The following is a 24222-nucleotide window of genomic DNA, read 5'->3' on the forward strand; positions in this document are numbered from 1 at the left end:
AAGAGAAAGGGAAAAGTGTAATGGTACAAATTATCTGCTATAAAAAAGAGGGGAAGTGGGGAAATGAGGGAACCTTATTCTCATCAGAACTGACTCAAATAGGAAATAATATAAATACTCAATATGGATATAGAAATCTTTCTTACCCTGCTGGAAAATAAAAGTGGAATGAGATATGGGAAGGCAGGAGGGTGATAAAAGAGAGGGTGTATTGGGAAAGAAGTGTTCAGTAGCAAAACATTTTTGAAGAGGGACCAGGTGAAAGGAGAGAGAGAATAAATGGGAGAAAATACATAGCAACAGTAATTATAAAAGAATTTCGAAGCAAGTTTCTCTGATAAGATCTCACTTCTCAAACACAGAGGCAACTGAATCAAATTTATAAAAAATAAGAGTCAGGCCTCAACTGATAAATGATCAAAAGATATGATCTTTGTCCAAAGCCCTATAAATTCATGCTTATCCTTTGACCTAACAATGCTACTACAAGCATGAATTCAAAAGAAATCCAAAAAAAAGGAAATGACCTAAATATATACAACATATTTAGTTCTCTTCTCAGAACAAAAAAATATTGGAAATTAAGAGGATGACCATCAATTGCCAAATGGTTCAATAAAGTGTGGTATATGTTTGTGATGGAATATTATTGTTTTATGGGAAATGATGAGCAGAATGTCCTCGGGGGAAAAAAAGAGTCCTCCATGAACTCAAAGTGAAATGTACTTTATAGAAAGTAATAGTAATGTTCTGGGATAACCAGCTGTAAATGACTTTGTTATTCTCAGAAGTACAATGATGCACCATTACTCTAAAGGACTAATGATGAAAAATCCTATTCATACTCAGAGAAGGAACTGATTGTGTCTGAATACAAATTGATGCATTCTCAAGAAAAAAAAAAGGAAGAAAATACGATGACTTCTGAAACGTGTCTTGTTCTTGTAAACAAATTATTTGTAGCCAGATATCTCTTGCTTAAACTAAAGTTTGCTCTGTTTTAATTTTTAAAAAATATGCAATAGAAACATTTAATGTTGAAGTTTGAAAAGACTTTTTGGGAACATGTCGAGAGTTTACTTATCCCATTTTAGAGGTCAGGAAAATGAGTCACAAAGCAGTGAAGGGACTTATTTAAGGTCACAAAACTTGTAATGGCAGAGTTAGAATTAGAGTATAACAATAGAATTCAGGTGAGTCTACTAAAAGCTAGTGCATTTTCTATTACCCATTTGACTTGAGACATATTTGCTTGCTAAAATGTTGATTGCTCTAAGAATAAAAATTGCCATTAAATATTTTTATTTATTTCTTAGTGGGAATGATTTTTTTTCTATCAGCTTTTTAAAAATATTTTTATTTGAGTTAGGATTTAGTCCATATTTTATTTAAATTGAATTGAGTCCATATTTATATGAGTTGGAAAATATTTGCAAAAAACTATTTATTTTTATTTTCCCTAGTATTTCTTAACCTTTTTGTTTATGTGAATTTTCTTTGTTTTTGCATGGATTTATTATCTCATTGTCTCAAATGCACAACAAAAATAAAACAAAACCATCACAATAAATATTGATAGTTGTAGATTTTATTCCATATTTTAATTCCATCATCTTTCTGATAATATGTGAATTATGTGCATTTTAATTTTCAGTTCTAGGATAAAAATGGTTTATCAGAAAAAAATATTTCAACAGATTTTTTTTCTCTGCCAAGGATAATGGAACCACTACTTTTGGACTCATTATAGTTCCTAAGATGTGTATGGAGAAGTAAAAATTTAAATTAAGGAGGAAAGAAAAAAAATTGGAAAAGCAATTATATTTGACTAAATAGATATAAAAAGATCCATATCAGTAGACATTGTAAGGACGTTATAGTATCTGGGTAAGTTACTTAGCACTGTGCTCCTCAGTTTCTTCATCGGTAAAATGAATTTTAATAATAGTTAAAAAATCTTTATTTCTGAGCTCTCATTGTATCAACACAGTTGCAAGAGAATTACAGGGATACCTTTCATAAAACTGTGGAAAATTGTGAAAGAGGTATGGAATGACATGGACAAGGATTACATAAGGTGCAAAGGCTGGGGTGGGTTAAAAAATACATTGGTGAAGAAAGTGGTATAGGATCACAAATCTAGACTTTAGACTACTTTAGACATCAATGAGTCTAGCCACTTTATTTTATAAATGAGGAAAATGAGATTCAGAGCAGTAAAGTTACTTGATCATAGTCATATAATTACTAAGGGTGTGGTTCAAATCAAGGTCTTGTTTCCATGTTCAGCAATTTATCCCACTACAACATGCTGCCTTTGCTCTACATTGATGAAATCACAGGTTCACTAAAAGGTTATTGAACTAATTTTTTTATTGTTTATGTTTTATTGACCTCTTGGGAGGATGTCATACTAAAAATGTTTTGAGGGTGGTCAACATGTTTAATTTTGTGAGGCTATTTGTAAGGCTATCATGTTGTATATACATGTAGGCATTTAATGGTATATATGAAAAATATGCTATGATAACATTTTATTTCTAGAATAAGTGACATTCTTGTTTCAGAAGTAATTCAATTCTGAAATAGTAAATTATTCACATTTAACAAATGAGTGCTATGTTCTTTTTATTAATTTTTTGGAGTTTATATTATGAGAAATGTAATTTAAAATGAAGGTCTTATTTTTAATCTATATAAGTAATTTTTTTTCTTCATTATTGGAGTAGAAATTGTTAAAGGAACAGATGGGCTGGTTTGATAAACATTTTGAAGATCAAGACCAGTAAAATATTTCAAAAATATGGAAAAATACCCAATTTTCTAGGGCATGATACTATAAGCTAAGAAACATTTTTCATCAATGCAAAAGGAAAGATCACATAAGATTACACATAAAATGAATTGAAGGTATTCTTTTTACTTATCATTCTACATTTCAAATGACTTCTGGGTAATGATCCTTGCAAATGTTTATTCACAAGTAGGAGCACAAAATCTGTGGAGGTGTGAAAAATGTCCAAATTGCTTAAAATGTATTATTGGTATTGAAGGTGGTGGTTAATTTTTCTTTCTAATTTAAGACTAAATACAAATAACGTCCTTGTTGAACACTAAAGTCAGTTTTACTCAGTGTACTCACAATGCCTTCAATTTTATGACTTTTCTTGTTATCCAACTTGCTATTTTGCAAAGTATATTTAAGGATAATGTTTTCCCCATTCATTCTTCCTAGGAAACATTAAACCTATCTATTACCAATGACTCCTACTAGTTTAAACAGAATTTTGAAGCTAAAACTTTTTCTAGGCATGAAGAAGCCAGTAATCTCCACCTAGAAGGCAATTTATAGCTCACTTAAATGACCTCAGCATGAGTCACATTTTGAAAGGGAAAAAAATGGCACCCACATTCATGGGCCCAGCCTTTAGCAGTCAGGCTTTTTCATTCCCAGTGAGCTGCAGACTTGACTTTTTGTAGGAGATTCACTTTGGAAAAAATATTTTAGTATACTTTTCTACCTTTTACTCTTAGATTGGATCCACTTGGAATACAAATGTATGCTAATAAGAAAAATGCATATTTTAGGATGAATATATGCATTTGAATACTATCTCAAAATATTTATATTTGTGTGGATGCTTTGAATTTACCCTTCCAGAGACATTACTGATTAAAAAGTCATTTTAAAAATCTTTCCAAATAACCTCCCCACCTCACATTTTGTCTATATGGGATTTTTTTTTAAATTGCATGTGCTTTTTAAAAAAGAATATGAATATAAAATATTTCCTAGGCTTGGGAAGAACTGAATTCTGCTTCAACTGATTATTGAATTATTGTTTTCTCCTTATTTCTAAGGAAGAAACTGCTGGGAAAATCCTCAGAAAAAAATCTTCAAATACTCTAAGGTTTCAAAAATGTTTTTATTGTTTTCATAAAGTGGAATCTCACACTAGTTTTATTTTATTACTAATGAGTTAGCAATGCTATATTATGTCTACAGCTATATAGAAATAGTATTTTTATTAAATGGGCTTCTTGTGGCCATAAGAAATGTCCCTAAATGATTTCAGCATAATATTATCATCTCATCATTTGAAAGTAATATATCAAATGTACAAGACACTATGCTAGGTACTATTCATATAAATATTTCTTTCCCTCTCATTTTCCCCCCAAATAATAATTCCCATCTTCAAGGAGTTTACTGATATTCTACTTGGGGATTGCAATATTACACAGATAAATAAATATAGATATGTACAAAGTCATTTAAAGAGGAAAAGAATGTCAAATGTGGGTTAGCTCAGGAAAGTCAGAGATACTGAATCTTGAAGGAATTCCAAGAGGTAGAGGTAAGGAGGGAGATAATTGTAAAGGGCAGTTTGTGTAAAGCCATGGGTAAGAATATGAAATTTTGTGTATAGGAAATGCTAGCAAGACAATATGAATGAAACAAAGAGTGCCTGAAGGGAAGTAATTTCAAATAAGATCATAAAGATAGGTAGCAGTCTAGCATTAGAGAGTTCTAATGTCTGCAATGAAGATTTTATATTTTGTCTTGCAGGTAACAGAGCATCCCTGAAAATTTTTGAGAAGGGAAGTGATTTAGTTAGAATTGTGTTTTTAAAATATCACTTCTAGCTGGGTGCAGAATGTTTTAGAGTATTGGAAACATGGAGATCAATTAATACACCACTGTGATATTTCAAGTGAGAGTTGAACTCCCAAAATTGAGTGATGAGAAGGAAAAACATGTAAGAAGTAGAATGAACAAGAGTAGACAATCGAAAGAGATTTGGGGAAGGGGATGAGAAAGGATTTGTTGAGGATGTATATATGGGTAACAGGAATTATCCTGATGCCATGAATAGTAATATGGAAGTTTGGAGGAAGGATGGATATGGGGGAAAATATAATGTTTTGTTTTAGAGTTGAGATGCCTACTAGACATTCAAAGGGAGGTGTCAGGTAGGTAACAGTGGATGGAATACTGTGCTACATTCTAGAAAAATTTAGCCCAAATCCAACATCACACTATGAAGAGAAAATCAGTACTAATTACTTTGGTTATATTTAGTTTGTAGGATTAATTTCCCTTTAGGAAAAGCTAATTCTAATAGGTAAGTCAGATAAACATTTTATGATATAGATTTTAGACAAACTTGATTTGATTTGATATATTGATAAAACTATCATTTAACAGTAGATAATTTAGAATAAGATATGTATCTTTGTAGAATAAAATAATGATAGGATTATGTCAATTTTTAAATATTACATTTCACTTTTTAGCAGTTCGAGAAATCGAGTTTGGCTAAGAGCTAAGTTTCTCTTTCTAGGCTTCATTGATAAGCTTCCTTTTTTTTCTTGAACTAGAGTTTAAGTCTAAATTACATAATGGAATCTTGTAAGATGTGAAGCAGGAAAATGAAGGGAGGGACTGCTTGCTCCAAACCGTGGTTTCTATTTCTCAGTACTTTTTCTGGTTACAAAAGGCATCACCTCTAGGGCAAAAACTCATAGTATAATTTCACTTTGATAGCTAAATATTGTCAACAGCATGAATTTGGGGTGAGAAACCTGTCTTGTTCAAATGAATTACATTAAAAATAAGTTCCCTATTTTTTATTTTAAAATTTATTTCTCTTTTTATTATAAAAAAAAAAAAAGCTCTGTAATTTACTTACTGAAGAATTAGTTGACTTGATTTATTGGTAACTTGAAAGGCTTACTATTGAAGCATCTTCAGCAAGGACTATTTTTCTATTTTATTTTTTTTTTGTATCTCCAACAGTTAGCACAGTGTCAGGTACATAGCAGGTGCTTAATAAATGTTTCTTCATCTGACTAGTGTCAAAGAAAACAAAAGAGGAGAGAGTATCTAGGAGCAACAGGGGAATCAATAATATTAAAAGCTACAGAAAGAATAAGTAGAATGTAGTCTGAGAAAAGACAATTTGAATTCTCAGTAAGAAATTATTATTAGCATTTGGGAGAACAGATCCCAAGAAGGTATAGTGTCAGAACCCAGATGACAAGGGATTGAGAAGATGGTTGAAGGTGTACAAATGAGGCAAGCGTTGGAAAAGTCTCTTTCTTGGAATTTAGTTATAAAAGGAGAAAAGATCTAGGATCATAGCTTGGAAGCTGAGGACCAATGGATCTTTTTCTTTCTTCTTTTGAGTATGGCAAAGATCTGAACAAATATTCAAGGATGTAAAAATGGCTTATGATAAGGAAAGATTGAAGATGTGAGAAAAAGATAGAATGATCAAAGGAGTGTTCTCAGAGGAGCCCAAAGGATAGGATCCAGAATACAATATTGACCTAGTAAAAGGAAGGTCACCTTCTCATCAGAAACTAAGGAAGAGGATGAGAAAGTAATGGATTAAGAAGATGGCTTTTGAGTAGTGCAATAGGTAAGGGGAGGAGCTCATATGGTTTTTATACATTCAAACTAAAACAAATAAACAGAATATTTCTAAAGTTTACTAGACAAATGTATGAAACTTGCTCTACCATTAAATGTCAGCATGAAACACTTTAGGGCACAAGTCTTCTAAGAACCATTTTCTAAACAAATTGAATCTAAAATGACTTCATAAACCAAAGTCAGATAGAACATTCATATTCCATCTGTTAGATTTATTCTGTAGTTGATTTGTTAAGTGTCCCTCAAACAAGCTGTCTCAATGAGTAGACATCTAGGAACACAAGGTTTTGCAAAGGTAAATTGAAAAGTAACTACATTTATTTGAAAAAATAAAATACAATTAAAAAAAAGAAATATTTGACATAAGTATACATCTAAGTATAGAAAGTTAATTGTTTAATATCTGGAATTTAAAGATTTTGCTCCTTTATTTTTTTTTCATTTTAAAACTAATGAATTTAGTAAGATTTTCTAAGTAAAAAATATCTTATACAAGATTAAACATATATAATGATAATTCCTAGCTAGACCCTTTAAAGTGTCTTAAATAACTACACTACAACAACTTGACTTGATGCTCTGTTGATCAGCTCTTTTCTCTGGCTAATAAAAGGCTACCTACTACATAAGTCCAGGGATCTGAAATTCAGAAATCATCTAGTTCAACCCCCTTATTTCACTGTTGAGGAAACTAAGGTATAAAAGTGATCAAACTCAAGAGTGCTAGAATTTGAATTCTAGTTCTTCACATTATGGTCAATATTTTCTCTACTGCACCTAACTGCCAATGTTAGGTGAGGCACAAAAGTAATGGCATTAATTCCTATCTCATGAAGGAAGAAGAAAATAAATATTTATGTAACTCCTATTACACACCAAGGGCTGTCCTAAGCATTTTATAAATTTGTCTTATTTGATTCTCCCAACAATCCCATGAGGATTGGTGCTATTATTATTATCATCATTTTCCAAGTAAAGAGAGCTTAAATGACTGTCCAAGTTCACATATCTAGTTAAATGTCTGAGGATGGAGTTGAACTCTGGTCTTGCTGACTCCAGACCCAGAGCTCTATCCAATTTACTACCCAGCTAACTTCTAAACTCATTCTAATGGAAGCCAACAGAAAGTTGCCAATGCATCCAATTGTTTCCTTTATCAGTAATGACCTAATTAGCATAGATTTAAAGTCCAATCATTTTGACCCCTGATTTCAGTATAAACAGAGAAAACCTACAATATGTTACTTAACAACAGAATTAAAATGAAGAATTAAAAGGTCTCAGATAATTTAACCCCAAATTCCACTTTTACCTGAAGAAAGAAAACAAGTTTCTTTATTCTCTTTTTATATTCTCAGTTGTAACATAAAACTCTATACTTTCGGCCCATCAATGAATAACTAAATGCTCTACTAAAATGGTGTATTTAAATAATATTTTAGACTAGTTTGATGTACAGCATTATATCTCTTAGTTTCACAACATCTGTCTTTCTGTCTTCCTGTCAGTATGCAGATAACAAAGCTGTACTGGATAAAGCATCAGTTCTTGACCTTGTTAAAGACCCCTTTCCTTTGGTAGCTTGGTAGTGTTTATGGACTCCTTCTCAGAACAATAATTTTAAATGCATAAAAAAACCAACTTACGATTACAAAGAAAAACCAATATTATTGAAACATGACTACAAAAATGTATTTTACAACAAAAGCTATGAGTCAATATGACCCAGTTTAAGAATCTCTGGGCTATAGATGATGTAGCTTTTCACAGAGCATGGCTAATTCCTTTCTCTTCAGTATATTTCTCCATGAGCCACACTTTCACAAGCACCATTTGAATCTAATAAATGGATGAGCCGTGTCCAACAGCCCCTCTATACCTTGGCTTCCACACTGTTTCCTTTTATAAATTCTGTATTCCAAACAAACTGAATTATTACTCATCCTCTAAATTAAGTATTCTATTTTAATCAACAAGCATTTGTTAAGTACCTACTTTGTTCCAGCCAAGGGATGTTCTTAGTTCAAGAGATGCCAAGAAAGTAAAAAAATAAAAATTTATGCCCTTCTGGTCCTCAAGGAGCTTATACCAGAGGAAGAGAGATAACTCAAATTAATAAGAACATACAAAATTCATACTAGTAAAAGACAGGTCTATTTGACATGGAAGAATTAAATGGTTTTTATTCCTTTGTCCAATCAAGCTGCCAGATCTGGCATAAACACCCTACCACACAAATTTATGTATCAATGTGTGTGTGTGTGTGTGTGTGTGTGTGTGTGTGTGTGTGTGTGTGTTTCTGTATATATATATATATATATATATATATATATATATATATATATCTGAAACAGTAGTATTGTTTGTGTATCTGCAGGATTGTTTAATGACCCATTTTTTCTTCTTCCTTATCATAAAGACATGATTTGTATGCCCTGGGAATTTGTAATAAAGAATCACTAACTCTCCCTCTCCCTCTCTCTCTTTCTGTGTGTGTGTGTGTGTGTGTGTGTGTGTGTGTGTTTCTGTATATATATATATATATATATATATATATCTGAAACAGTAGTATTGTTTGTGTATCTGCAGGATTGTTTAATGACCCATTTTTTCTTCTTCCTTATCATAAAGACATGATTTGTATGCCCTGGGAATTTGTAATAAAGAATCACTAACTCTCCCTCTCCCTCTCTCTCTTTCTCTGTGTGTGTGTGTGTCTGTCTGTCTGTCTGTCTCTCTGTCTCTCTGTCTCTCTCTCTTCCTTCTTCCCTCCCTCCCTTCTTCTCTATATTTCAACTTTGATTGTTTCTTCCAACCGCATTTCTGATGACTGACCACAAAATAGTAAAGACTCATAATTACCAATTGCTATCATGAAAAAGTAAACATTTAAAGTCAAACAAGACTTTTGCCAAAAGAAAAAGCTTCATGCTTCTATGTAGAAACAGGTGACACACAGGATTGCTGTTTTTGGGTTTCCAATCTATACAGATGTCAAAAATATAGCATCTATAGGGGCACTTCTTGTGCCCAATTTACTCAATCTGATTTATTCCGAGTTCTTTCCCCCTTTTTGGTGGCATTCCTGCTTTTCCATCTTTATGTGGCTTTTTCTGATTTCTTTTTCTCCATCTGTATAATATTTAAATATTTCATTTGCAGCTGGGCTTCTCTTCAATTTTCTTTTCTGAATTCAGTGATTTGAATTTTAAAGGTCATGAAGATGGAACATATCATTTTTAAAAATTCAATCAATGAACTTTTTAGCAGCTTTTAAAGGAATAACTTAGTGTGGCCACACTTTTTAAATTAAGTTAGCACTTCTTTTCTAGCCTTTTTTCTATGATTAGGTCTATAAAGGAACTAGTTCCTTAAATATACATTCCTAAGTATCATTGTTCTACTCTAGTTCAATTTTCCCTAGCACCATGTTTAATGTATCCCTGTCCTAATTCTACTCCCAGCTTACCACAGCCAAATTTTCTTTTCTTTTCTTTTCTTTTTTTTTTTTTTTTGAGAGGAAATACATTTGCTATACCAGGATTTATACCCCTGAAAGTAGGTCTTTTTTTGCATGTCATTACTGTTCTTGCCTCTTTTTGCACATTATGTCATTAAAAATATCCTAATACAGTGATCTTTGGAGTGGATGGAGGGAGAGTTACTTGTTTTTCTCGAATATATGGAGTTTTCCATAATTACAAGTGTAAACCTTTTTATTGGGCTTAATTCAGAAACCCTGAGTATATCTCAGAAATGCCTCTTTATACATGATTTTTCTAAACTCAAAACTGTGGTTATTGTTGTAAAAATAAACCAAAAAAAGACTAGTGAAAGTAGCAAAGTGAGGAACTACTGATAGCCTTTGATTCTCAAATTGTCTAGACTATTGTCTTTGACAGCAAGGTATATGGTGAAAAGTACAATTATTTGTTTGAAGCCTTTCCTATTCGCATTTTTCTTTTCTATGCAAGTTCTTATTCCCCAAATGATCCAGTCTTTCTGCTTAAAATAGAAACCCAGTGGTTGAGTCATAAAATGACCCAGTCATCAAATACAATTTATTCTTTGTTGCTGATAAGAATTTGTATGCAAAAAAAAAAAAAAAAATGCTTTCCAGTTCTTTTCATTTCTTTTTCTCATCAGGTTAGTATTATGGCAATTGTATTATCCCAGAAACTGAAACATAGAAACATTAACAGTTAATATTCCCTAACAATTTGATAACACTAAAAATTTGGGCTACAAATTCCTTATTTTTTTTTATCTATATTTGCTTTTTAATTTCTAAGTTTAGATAATTGTTTCTTATTTAATTTTAAAAGTAGATCTGTGATTCCATTGTTCTAGGAAATTTCTAGTGAGGAATCTCCTTCTATCAGTGCAGATTGGCCACTCTTCTGCAATTTATACTCCAGAGAGTTATCTGGATCATTACGAGATTGACTTCACTAGAGTCATACTTTTTTACTTGAACTCAGGTCACCAGCTTCCTATTCCATGTGGCATACTGCTTTTTCTTATACAACAAAAACCATCCTTGGTTTCATAGAGCAATTTTATGTTTGCCAAGTGTTTTACATGTTTTTGTTTTTTGAGATCTTATATTAGAATCCTGCCATCTGTAGCAATGTGGATAACAATGGTTGTGTTTACTTCAAAAAAATAGATGTTCATTGTTTATTGAAGGAATGGATGGCTTCATCCGTTTTTAAAGAACTAATTGATAATATAAGCAGTTACTATAATAAGCAATTACATATTATATAAAATCCTTGTCAGGCAAAATTCAAGAATGGTTTATTAAATATTTGGCATTAGAGAATATTCCATTAATTTTTTGGATTCGATATTTCTTGCAACCACCACCACTACAACGGAGTGTTCTATGTATAGCATTGTGTCCTTACTAGCTCCCCTACTTATTCTGGCTTCTTTTATAACTGGAGCCTCCAATAATGTTTGACTTTTAACCAAAAGAAGTAGGGAATGTTCACATAAACAAGTTCAAGTCCTTAAAACTGCCACTTAGTAGTGAGTAGAGTGCCTGACTTGGAGTTGGGAAGACCAGAATCTGATTCTCACTGCAGACATTTATTAGCTGTATGAGTTTTAAGATATTAACTTCTTTGGGTTTTACTTACCCATTTTTAATATGAGAGAGTTGGATTTTATATTTTCTAAGCTTTATTTAAACCCAATGTCCACGATCTGATGATCCTTTTATGCTAGAAATTTCTAATTTCATTTGCTTCCTCCTTCTTTGTGATTTTAGACATGGGAAACCATTCACATACAACTGAATAAGACCATACTTTCCTCTATAAGCTGCCTTTTTTTCTTCCACATTGCTGAGTTACTCTATTTAGTGGAAGTTTCCTTTGAAAATCCACATTAAACTGGTAAGAAGTGATTGAGAAGGCAAGTTGAAAAGCAATAAACATTTATTAAGTACCAACTATGCCCTACCACTATGCAATTATTATATTTTTTGATAATTTGAAATAAATTGGACATTGGAGGGTGGATGATATGTTTTGCTGAATTTTCAATGTTCTTCCTTCATAGGCATGTCCTTGAAACTATATCCTGCCTCTCTTCAGATTGGTTGTACCTTTGCCCCATATTCATTGCACCATCTTCTTTATATTAACTTGGGCTTCTAAACATTAAGACACCCATCTCGTTCCAATAAGTGAAAAAATTTAATGTATATAACTCTTTGCATGAAAAGCCAGTTTAATTCTTCTGTGAAGTCCTTTTTTAGAAGTCCACTAGAACAAAAGGGAGAATTCTTATGCACTCTGAAGGAGAAGTAGGGGTCAATCCATGTAAATATAGGGTCATCAAGAATAAGACATGCTAGATGAACTTCATTTCCTTTTTTAGACAGACTTTCTAAGCAAGATAATGGGGTTATCTCAGACATAGTATCATTGGATTTTAGCAAGTTATTTAACAATTCCTGTTAATATCCTTCTGGACAAGATAGAGTAGTATTGACAGGTTGATGGCTGATTTGGCATTTTTTAGAATGACTGTACTCGAATTGATCAATATCCTTCTTTAATAAAAGCTCCTCAAGGACTACAACAGAACTCTCTTTTTGGCCATACTTGGTTCATTTTTTTAAAAAAACCAATATGTGGATGAAGATGTCATTTTAGCATAGATGCTAGCATACATTGTTTAAATTACATCTGGAAGCCAGAAAATCTCCATAGGTTGTAACAATGGAGAAAAGTCTAAGATGAAATTTAATTGAAGAAAAAAATTTAATTTTACACTTAAACAACAAACTGTACAGAGTCACTGTAGGGGATACATAAAAAGAATGGAAGGTTTTAAATAGAAGGTGATATGAATTTGAATCAACAATATGATATGGTAACTAAGCAAAAGTGATAGGAGAGGGTATGGATTAATGAGATCTTAGGTTCCATTAAATTTAGTAAAGCTTCAAATCAAGTAAAGCTAAAATAAATTTAGAATATTATATTCAGAGACTGGTAGGCCAAACCACAATGATGGAGATGACACAGGTTTCTTTTTGACCTTCTCCGACAATTCTCAGACTAATTAGCAAATCTAGCCTCTAACTTAGCTCTGGACCAGAAGAACCCACAAAGATTGGGAGTGCAACAAATTATCAGAAGAAGATAACCTTGAAGAGCATCAGAAAAGGTCTATTTCAATTGGAAATGTGAGGGAGGCAGCCAAGCACAAGCAGCTGAGCACAGACATCAGCACGGACAGTGCAAAGTCCCAGAGCAGTGCCATCTCCACAGGGCACTGTGGACTCCACAAGCAATGTGGACTCTGCTTAGTGGAGAGGACTCCTCCTGGTGGAGAATCTATGGGGAGGAATCTACAGGAATCTATAGCAGTGTTGGCCACTCTGCCCTGGTTGCAAGCCAGTAGATTAACAGAGAAGTTATAAAACATCCAACACAAACACAAAAGGTTAATAGTGAACCCCAAAACATCAGAATTTCACAGGAATTGGCCATGCCCACTCAGTACAAGGAATTAATCAGACCTAGTGCAGCTACGGATGTTTGGGAAATCACCTCCACCCTAAAAGCAGAACTGAAATAAAAAAAAAAAAAAAATAGAGAAAAAATAAAAAGAACTCTGACAATAGACAGCTTCTATGATGAAAGAGAAGAACAGATATCAAACCCTGAGAATACTAAAGGCAGATTGTCTCCAAATGAAGCCTCATGACACAAGGCTCTCCTAGAAGAAATTAAAAAAAAGATTTTTAAAAAGCATTAGAAGAAAAATAGGGAAAGGAAATGAAAACTTTGCAAGAGGTTTGGAAAAGGCATATAACTTATTAAAAGAAAGATTTGATAAAATGGAAAAAGAAAACAACTCCCAGAAAAGCAGAATTTGTGAAATGGAAAAAGAAAATAACTTCTTAAAAACAGAATTTGTGAAATGGAAAAAAAAATCCATGTAACAAAACAGCTCATTTAAAAATTCAATTGGACTTATACAAAAAGAAATAAAAAACAAATGAAGAAAATAATTCACCAAAATTCAGAGATGAACAAATAGAAATGAATAACTCAATGAGGAAACAAGAATAAGTCAAGCAAAACAAAAAAAAATGTAAAAGACCTAATTGGAAAAACAACCAACCTGAAAAATAAATCCAGGATTCCCTGAAATACATGATGGAAAAAAAAAAAAAGACCAGATAGATTTACATGTGAATTCTATCAAACATTTAAATAACAATTAATTCCAATACTATATAAACTATTTTTAAAAATAGGGAATGAAAGATTCCTACCAATTTCCTTTAATGACACAGATATGGTACTGATATCTAAACCAGGTAGGATGAAAACAGAGAAAGAAAACTATAGACCAATCTCCCTAATGGATATTGATGAAAAAATCTTAAATAAAATATTAGCAAAGAGATTACAGAAAATCATACACCATGACCAAGAAGGATTTATACCATGAAGGCAGGGCTGGTTCAATATTAGGAAAACTATTAGCATAATTGACTATATCAATAACCAAATTAACAAAAGCCATATGATTATCTCAAGAGATGCAGAAAAAGCATTTGATAAAATCCAACACCCATTCCTAATAAAAACACTGACAGTATAGGAATAAATGGACTTTTCCTTAAAACAATCAGTAACATCTATTTAAAAGCATCATCAAGCATCATATGTGATGAGGATAAAATGGAACCATTCCCAGTAAGATCAGGGATGAAACAAGGTTGTCCACTATCATCCTTACTATTCAATACTGTATTAGGAATACTAGTTTTGGCAATAAGAGAAGAAAAAGAGATGAAAGGAATTACAATAGGTAATGAGGAAACCAAATTATCAGTGATAATAATGATATGATAATATGTAAGGATGCAGTTTCCGCAAAACAAGAGAAGGGAATTGTAAGGATCCTTTAAATGGGCGGTGCCACAGCGCAACAGGAGATTGAGTGCCCCAGAAAGTAATTTCTGTGGATATTAGGACTTCTCTGTGGGTGGGATCTTGGCCATATTGAGATAGCTTCATAATGGGTGACGACTCTCTCACTGGTTGGCTGTGTGGGTGACCTCACAGGCCCTTTATAAGCCCACTGCAGACAGCAGTCACTCTCTTTAACCTGGCACTCTTTAACCTAAGACCCTAACCTGGGGTAGCTGAGCCAAGCTGATGGATAGCCGAGAGGTAAGGAGTTTGGTAGAGAACACTTGGGTCTTCAGAGTAGGTGTTCACTAGGGACCCAACAAGTCAGGGCATTATATAATAAAGGCTTTTAAGATTACATGTGGCTGTTCTTGAGTGTTCTACTGGTTATTAAACTATAGATTCAAGAGATCATGGCCAGAGACCTTTGAAGGCCTCAGAGGAGGCAAGCCAGGTAGAGTTGACACTGCAAAGGTCAGTGGTCAAAGGTACTCTGTTGGGCCTAGGGCATGTTACAATAATATACTTGGATGTATATTATGATATACTTAGAGATGATATGATGGTATACTTAGAGAACTCTAGACAATGAACTAAAAAACTATTAGAAGCAATCCACAATTTCAGTGAAGTTGCGGGATACAAAATAAATCCACATAAATCATCAGAATTCTTATATATCACTAACAAAACCCCAAAGCAAGAGATACAAAAAGAAATTCCATTTAAAATAACTGTCAATAGTATAAAATATTTGGGAATCTATCTTCCAAGGAAAGGTCAGGAACTATAAGAGCAAAACTACAAAACACTTTCCACACAAATAAAGTCAGATCTAAGCAACTGGAAAAATATCAAGTGCTTGTGGATAACTCAAGCAAGTAGAAGAAAGATGACAATACTCCCTAAACTAATCTATTTATTCAGAGTTATTCCAATCAAACCCCAAGAAACTATTTTACTGACCTAGAAAAAAATAACAACAAAATTCATCTGGAAGAACAAAAGGTCAAGAATTTCAAAGGAATTAATGAAGAGAAAAGCAAATGGAGATGGCCTAGCTGTACCAGATCTAAAACTATATTAGAAAGCTGTGGTCATAAAAATCATTTGGTACTGGCTAAGAAATAGAGAAGTCAATCTGTGGAATAGGCAGGTTTACAGACCAAAATAGTCAATGACTATAGCAATCTAATATTTTACAAACCCAAAGGCTCCAGCTATTGGGATAAGAATTCACTATTTGACAAAAACTGCTGGGAAAATTGGAAACTAGTATGGCAGAAAGTAGGCATAGACCCACACCTAACACTGTATACCAAGATAAAGTCAAAATATGTTCATGATCTAGACAAAAAAAATTGATATTATAAACAAATTAGAAGAACATAGGATAGTTTACCTCTCAGATCTGTGAAGGAGGATGGAATTGTGACCAAAGAAGAACTAGAGATCATTATTGATCACAAAATAGATAATTTTGATTATATTAAGTTAAAAAGGTTTTGTATGAACAAAACTAATGCAGACAAGATTAGAAGGGAAGCAACAAACTGGGGAAAAACTTTTTTTTTTTTTTTTCTTATCCAAAGGATCTGATAAAGGCCTCATTTCTAAAATATATACAGAATAGACTAAAATTTATAAGAATTCAAGCCATTCTCCAATTGATAAATGGTGAAAGGATATGAACAGACAATTTTCAGATGAAGAAATTGAAAGTATTTGTAGCCACATGATAAGGGGCTCCAAATCACTATTGATCAGAGAAATGCAAATTAAGACAACTTTGAGATATCCACTACACACTTGTTAGATTAGTTTGGATGACAAAAAAAAAAGATGATACTGAATGTTGGAGGGGATGTGGGAAAACTGGGGCACTGATACATTGTTGATGGAATTGTGAACACATCCAGCCATTCTGGAGAATAATTTGGAACTATGCTCAAAAAGTTGTCAAACTGCTTACTCTTTGATCTAGCAGTATCTACTGGGATTATATCCAAAGAGATCTTAAAGGAGGGAAAGGGCAACAACAAGACTATATGATGACCAGTTCTGATGGACATGGCTCTCTTCAACATTGAGATGATTCAAACCATTCCACTTTTTCAGTGATGAAGAGAGCCATCTACACCCAGAGAAAGAACCAAGGAAGCAGATGTGGAAAACAACATAGCATTCTCACTCTCTCTGTTATTTGCTTGCATTTTGTTTTCTTTCTCAGTTTTTTTTTTCTTCCTCCTTGATCTGATTTTCTTGTGCAGTAAGATAACTGTATAAATATAAATATAAATATATATATACATATATTTGATTTAACATGTTTTTCAACATATTTAACATGTATTGGACTGTCTGCCAGCTGGGATGGGGGGAAGAAGGGGCAAATTTGGAACAAAAGGTTTTTCAAGGGTCAATGTTGGAAAGATTACCCATGCATATGCTTTGTAAATAAAAAAAACCTTAAAAAAAAAGAAAAAAATAGAATATTATATTCAGTTCTGAGCATCTAATTATATTTAATATCATCTGCCAGTCCACTGATCTTTCTACTAAATCCTATTTTTTTTTTCTTTTTGGGCCAGAGTATCCAATAATCTCTCATTGGAGTACATACACAAAAGGGCAAACAGGAATATTAGGAGAAGAGAAACATTTCTATAGAATAAATGGCAGATGAGAAAAACATATTTAGCCTAAAAGAAAGATATCTAAGTGGGGTAGGAGAGGAGGAGAGGCACTTTGTTGAATTCAGTAAAAAAAAAAATCTATTAAGCATTTAGTATATACAAACATTGTTCTTCATAATGGGGATGAAAATAATGAAAAATATTATTTCTTTCCCTCAATGAGCTTTCAATGTTGTTAGAAGACTGAAGATTTTCTTATATAATTGTAAGACAGATCAGAAAAATGATTAAGTTCTTAGGAGAGGTCAGAGTAGCCTAAAGGATTTAAGAAGATAGTGATCACAATCAGGAAGGATTTTGTGGTAGAAATAATTCCTGATATGGGACTTGAAAGAGGGGAAGTGTATTGTTAGAAATAAGATGATGGCAGAAAGGAAGTTTACTTGAAAGAGGGCCAAAGATTTGGTAACCATGCACAAACCAGCTTGGTCCAGATGTTGTATATGTGAAGGGGGTTGCCAAAAACAAGCTTGTAAGGATAGGTGGGATCACAAATGTGAAGAGTTCTAAATGTCAGGCTCTGGAGTTTACATTTAATTTGTGAGAAAAGAGCAAATTATTGAAAACTTTTTAGTAGCATTAGTAAAAATTACATCATTAGAAAGTTACTTCATTTTATAATGAGTTAAAGACAGAAAGAACAATTAAGAGATTGTATAGTTCAGGTGAGAAGAAATGAGGAATTGGATTAATATGGTAGTTTTATTCTGGAAAAGCTAAAGATGCATACTAGATTAGACAGGACATTTAACTGGGTAAGGTAGTAACAAACAAACAAAAAAGGGCTCTAAGGTTTGTGACCTGGTCAGTCAGTCAGGCAACAAACATTTATTAACATTTTATTAAACACTGGATATTCAAAGTAACAACAACAACAACAACAACAACAACAAAAAAAAAACCCATTATTGCCCACAAAGAATTCATATTCTAGTGTGGCAAGTGGGGAAACAACATGCAAACAAGAAATGTGTAGGGACAAATTGGAAACAATTTTAGGGGGACATCCTGGCATTAAGGGAGCTTGGGAAAGGCTTCTTGGAGAAGTAAGATTTTAGCTAGAACCTGAAGAAACCCAGGAAAGCCATGAGGTAGAAGTGATCCAACCATTCTGAAGATCAATCTGGAATTATGCACAAAGGCTATAAAACTATATACCCTTTGACCCAGCAGTAGCATTACTGGGTTTGTAACCTAAAGTAATCACAAAGAAGGAAAAAGGACCCATGTACAAAAATATTTGTAGCACCTCTTTTTGTGGTAGCAAAGAATTGGAAAAGGAGTGGATGCCCATCGATTGGGGAATGGCTAAAAAAGTTGTGGTACAAGAAGGTAATGGAATATAATTGTTCTGTAAAAACTGATGAACAAGCTGATAATAGAAAGGTCTGGAAAGATTTACACAAACTGATGCTGAGTGAAACAAGCAGAACAGGAATACAGTGTATACAATAACAACAAGAATGTGTGATGATCAGCTATGAAAAACTTGGTTCTTCTCAATGGTTCAAAAGTAATCCTAAGAGAGTTTGGAGAGGAAATGCCATCTTCATCCAGAAAAAAGAACGAAGAAGACTGAATGTAAATCAACACATGCTATATTCATTTCTTTCTGTTTTTTTTTTTTTAATCTCTTCCCTCGTTTGTTCCCTTTTGCTCTGATTTTTCTCTCCCAACATGATTCATAAAGCAATGTGTATTAAAAATAAATAAACTTATTGTAATAAAAAGAAACTACATGATTTGAGGAGATGGAGGAATCACCTAAATCTCAGGTAAGCTGTAGGGACAGGATATACAAAGTCTACTTTCATGTAATTAGAAGAGAAAATGGAAGCCACTGGAGTATGTGGGATTGACAAATATAAAAGAGGGAAGAGAAATGAGGGTAAAGTTTTGGGGGCTAGTTATTTTTAAGGTTCAGGAAGAAGAGTAACAAGAAAGGGGCACAGAGTATGACCAACCACAAAGGCAGGAGAACCAGGGAATGCCCAAGATTATTTAATGCAAGAGAGAAGAATCAAGAGAGGAAAGAGAAGTCAATAATATCAAATACTACATAAGAGTCAGAGATAAGGCCTAGAAACAGACCATTAACTATTTGAGTAATTGTTGTTTTTCTTGTGTTTTTGAAAAAAGAGAAATGATATCACAGATGATGTCTTAACTTGTGGGTGAATTGGATTTAAGTGAGGAGATTTACACAAAGTCTTTCTTTCAGAGTCATTAAAATCCAGTCATAAGACAAAAATCAAGATTACTGGCCATGGCCCAGAACACATTGTATGACTTTGATGTCATTGTTTTCTGACCAAGCTTTAAGCACTCCCTGTTACTTGCTTCAGCTGCCTTCATGGTCACTGGAAAAATTGTTCTGTTGGGGAAAGTCTTCCCATACATGGGGTAGATATCCCCATAAATCTTCGACAGGTTTGAGGCCTGTCAATTACCCTCAATTTATTTTAATCTGACTGGTGAGATGATTTACTGTGATGTGGCCACTACATTTAGTTTAACTACTTGGAGCCATAGATGAGAATTGAAAGCCAGGGTAGATACCAAAGGTGAACGAGCAGTCCTTTTTAAGAAAGGACTCAGCAAATCCTCACACAAGAGGTGCTGGTGTTCTTTAAACACCCTCTAGACCCTATTTCAGAGTATTATAGAAAAAGAATTAAAATTCAGTTTTACCTTAGAAGTCTGAAGTAGAAGTAATGAGTAAACATTAATGCAGTAGATTTTTGAGCCAATATAAAGCACAAACACTCACCCCCCAAAAAACCACCCAAACCTAAAAATTACCTTTCTAAGATTAAGACAAAAATGGAACAAGCTGATTTTATAGAGAGTGAAATTTTTATTCATAAAGGGTTTCAACTGGAGGCTAGGTGAACATTTATCAGGAATAATATAGAGGCGATTTATGCATTGGGAATAAGAGTTAGACTACATGACCTCTGAGGTCCCTTCCAATTCTAAGCTTCTATGATTTTGTGATCCAAGTCTAGCATTAACTTCAAAACAAATGCAATCACCCTGGGACTCCAATGGAATGAAAAAAAGGCTAGGGAGGGAAGGTAGAACAGAAGCAGAATGAACTACATACAGTTTGTGTTGAATATTTGCATTAAAGAACTACAGATTAAAAATAGGTGATGTCTGGTTAAGAATTCATGCTTGAGATGCCAAGTCAGAGAATTAATTCATTTATTCATTAAATCATTTATTCATTCAACAATATGTCAGATATATTCAAGAGGACTGGAATTTGAATCCAGCCTCAGATACTAACTTTGTGACCCTGAAGAGGTCACTCAATTTTTCTTAGTCTCAATTTCCTACTCTGTAATATGAACATAAAATAATAGCACCCATTATGGTCATTATGAAGATTAAGTGAGTTAATGGAGTTAAAGTGTTTTGCAAACCTTAATAAAAGTTAGTTAATATTTATATATTATTTAAAGCTTTAAAAATACCATATAAATTCTATTATAATAATTTTCATTTTATTTTAAAATTATTTTAATAGTATTTTATTTTTCCAAATATATGCAAAAATAGTTTTTAATATTTGTTTTTGTGAGACTTTATGTTCCAAATTTTTTCTCCCTCCCCTCTCCCCAAAAGAGCAAGCAATCCAATATAGGTTAAACATTTGCAATTCTTCTAAACATATTTCTGTATTCAGCATGATGCACAAAATAATCAATATTTAATATCTTTATTGAGCACCTACTATGTAGAATAATTTATATTGAATACTTAAGAAGTATAGGATTTGCTAGAACCATATGGACATTGGACTGAACAGAATTATAGATAGGAAAAATAAGGATGTTCTCAGTACTCTGGTTCAGCAAGCTTCCATCAGTGGAAAATGGAATGGCTTTTTCCAATCAATTAATAAACCAGTCATTTAGCTCCATTCAACTGTTAGCTAAAATATTCATGATCTTTTGGGCTCATCTAGGGACAATTTTCCATGGATCATAGATTTGGTCATAGGATCATAGATTAAGACTTGAAAGGAATCTTAGAGATCATCTAGTTGGACTTTTTCATTTTACAGATAAGGAATTTAGGCCTAAAATGGCTTGCCCCCATTGTATAACCAGCAGAGTCAGGATTGCCATCCAGGTCTTCCTGACTCCAAAGCCTTCACTTGTGCCATTTACCATACGTTATAAGAACTTAAATAAGTAATTAGAATGTAACCCCCATTTTGTGGTTTCCAAGTATCATATGTTCTAGAAGTCCAATTAAGCCATGATAATAATGAGATAACTATATTCATACATTGAATGTTTTAGTTTTTACTGCACAGGCAATTAATATATTTCCTGGCTTCACTTATCTCAGATTTTTATATCTTTATATGATCTCTAGGAAGCAAGAGATGCCCAGAAATTATAGAAGGAATGGTTTTCAAGCAAATACACGCACACACACCACACACATACACACACACACACACACACACAAATGTGTGTAATACATAATAAATATTTATTAAAATATAAATAAACAAACACATATATACATGTATAGATTTGCAGTACATAATAAATATTTATATATGCACATATATGCAATACATAATAAATATAAAAATATCTATATCTATGCATCTATACCTATCTATCATCTATCAATCTATCATCTATCTATCTATCTAATGTAAAGACAGAACATTGTAAAGTTTATACCCACATACATATACTGTGAATTGAGCAGGCCAAACCACTACTATCATTTTGATTGTTATTAGCCTTTACATCCTGGGGCAATTCAGGTCAGTGATCCAGAAAGTATTGTGAATTGGGATGTTCTCAGGCAACAGGACCTATTTCAGGCACCCAAAGCCATTGGAATGGGAAAAAAACATCATCAATAACTGTTAGCCAACTGTGACTATTTTTAGAAAAACAATATTGCAACTCTTCAGATGAAAGGTCCTACTTTCAGCCCAATCCTTATAATCATTATATCTAGAAAAGTGGCTTCTATGGAGAAATAAGTCAGCCTTTGTTAACTACCAATAAGTTGTCACTCATAGGACAGACCAAAATTGAAGCAATGAGGATATTGAGAGAGAGAAAGAGAGAGGTGACAGTGTACACCAGGGGGATGAAATCACCATCTACCTCTTTCTTTACCATCATCTCCCCTCAGTATTTGAGAGAGACAGTCTAGGATCCTGAACCTAGTAGTGTAGTAGTAGTAATAGTAGTCATCTTGGGTGGGGGAGAAGAAAAAATGCATAGTTTATTATATGTTTAAAAGGAATACTAAGTTGCCTATATTTTGCAGTTTTTCATATGCAATCATATTTTTGTTGTATTGTTATGGAAATACTCATTTTATCCCATAAATTAAAAATAAATATTTTAAAAAGAAGATATTTTAATGCCTTGATATGCTATATAAATGAAGCTTAATAAAATTACCATTTAAAAAAAATTTTGAATGGGTATTATTTCACCTTTGGCTGCACAGCATACTTTTACTAGCTGAATATCATCTTTGGTGAGCAGAAATCTAGCAACAGGAATAAGAGTTCCTATTAATGGTGAAATGGCAGAATACAGAGTCAAGAATCTGGAATTATCACCACAAAGCTCTATCCTAGTCTTATATGTGACTATGATTGTCATACCTCCATCCTTCATGACCTTCGCTCTCCCTCATGTTCTATATCTTAGCTTCCTTATGTGTAATGATGGAGCTTGCAATGGCTGTCATCTACCCACTGTCCCTGAAGAATGTTGGAAGAAGTATATACTTGTTTTTTAGTGGGAAAAAAAGGTTACTCACACATCAGATATATAATCATTCCTTTTTATTGAATACTCAAAATGCAGATGCCATATGATTTCTAGAACTAGTCATGATCCCTACCCAAAGGGTTCATCATTTAAACCATGAAAAATGGGATTTTATCCTAATTTAAAGGTAGAGAATAAACTTCAATTTAGATTTCAGTATCCTAATGGTGACACATTGCTTATGCTCAGACAATTCTTCACAAGGTAAAAGGTCAGGGAATTAATCCATTGCATCACCCATTCACCTATATATGCCAGCTGGTTTTGGGAACTTTACTAGATGATGGAAAATTCTTAATATTCTTTGACAGTACAATATTTTTACTTAGGCTCTGACTATTCCAAAGTGACGCTTCTCTGATAGAATGGCCAGTCAATCTCACAGCATGATGGAAAACAGATGTCAGATTAGGATGCAAAGTAGTTTTCCAGATCCTTGGTCCCAGCATGCTGTACAACCCAGCCCCAGAGTTAACCAGCCAAGTGCTGACACATGTCTTACAGCAAAATATCACTCACAGCCACAGTTCAAAGGCCTTGCTACCCTCCAGGGCAATTAATACAGCATCACGTTCAATGGTGCTTGAACCAAATCCATTGAATTCTCTGGGGAGAAATAACGAAGCAATCTCAGAGCTCAGACAAGAGTAGCATGCACCAATGGTTAAAGTTTCAGTCCCTGAAATACAGCTCTTCCTGAAAACGCTGGTTGGGCTGCAGACTTACTAGAATCAACCTCTACTTATATTGCATAATCTACTTGTAGAACTGTCTGTGGAAAGCAGCCTGAATAGCATAAAACAATAGGGGAA

This window comes from Sminthopsis crassicaudata, chromosome 3, assembly GCF_048593235.1.
Source record: "Sminthopsis crassicaudata isolate SCR6 chromosome 3, ASM4859323v1, whole genome shotgun sequence".
Lineage (NCBI taxonomy): Eukaryota > Metazoa > Chordata > Mammalia > Dasyuromorphia > Dasyuridae > Sminthopsis > Sminthopsis crassicaudata.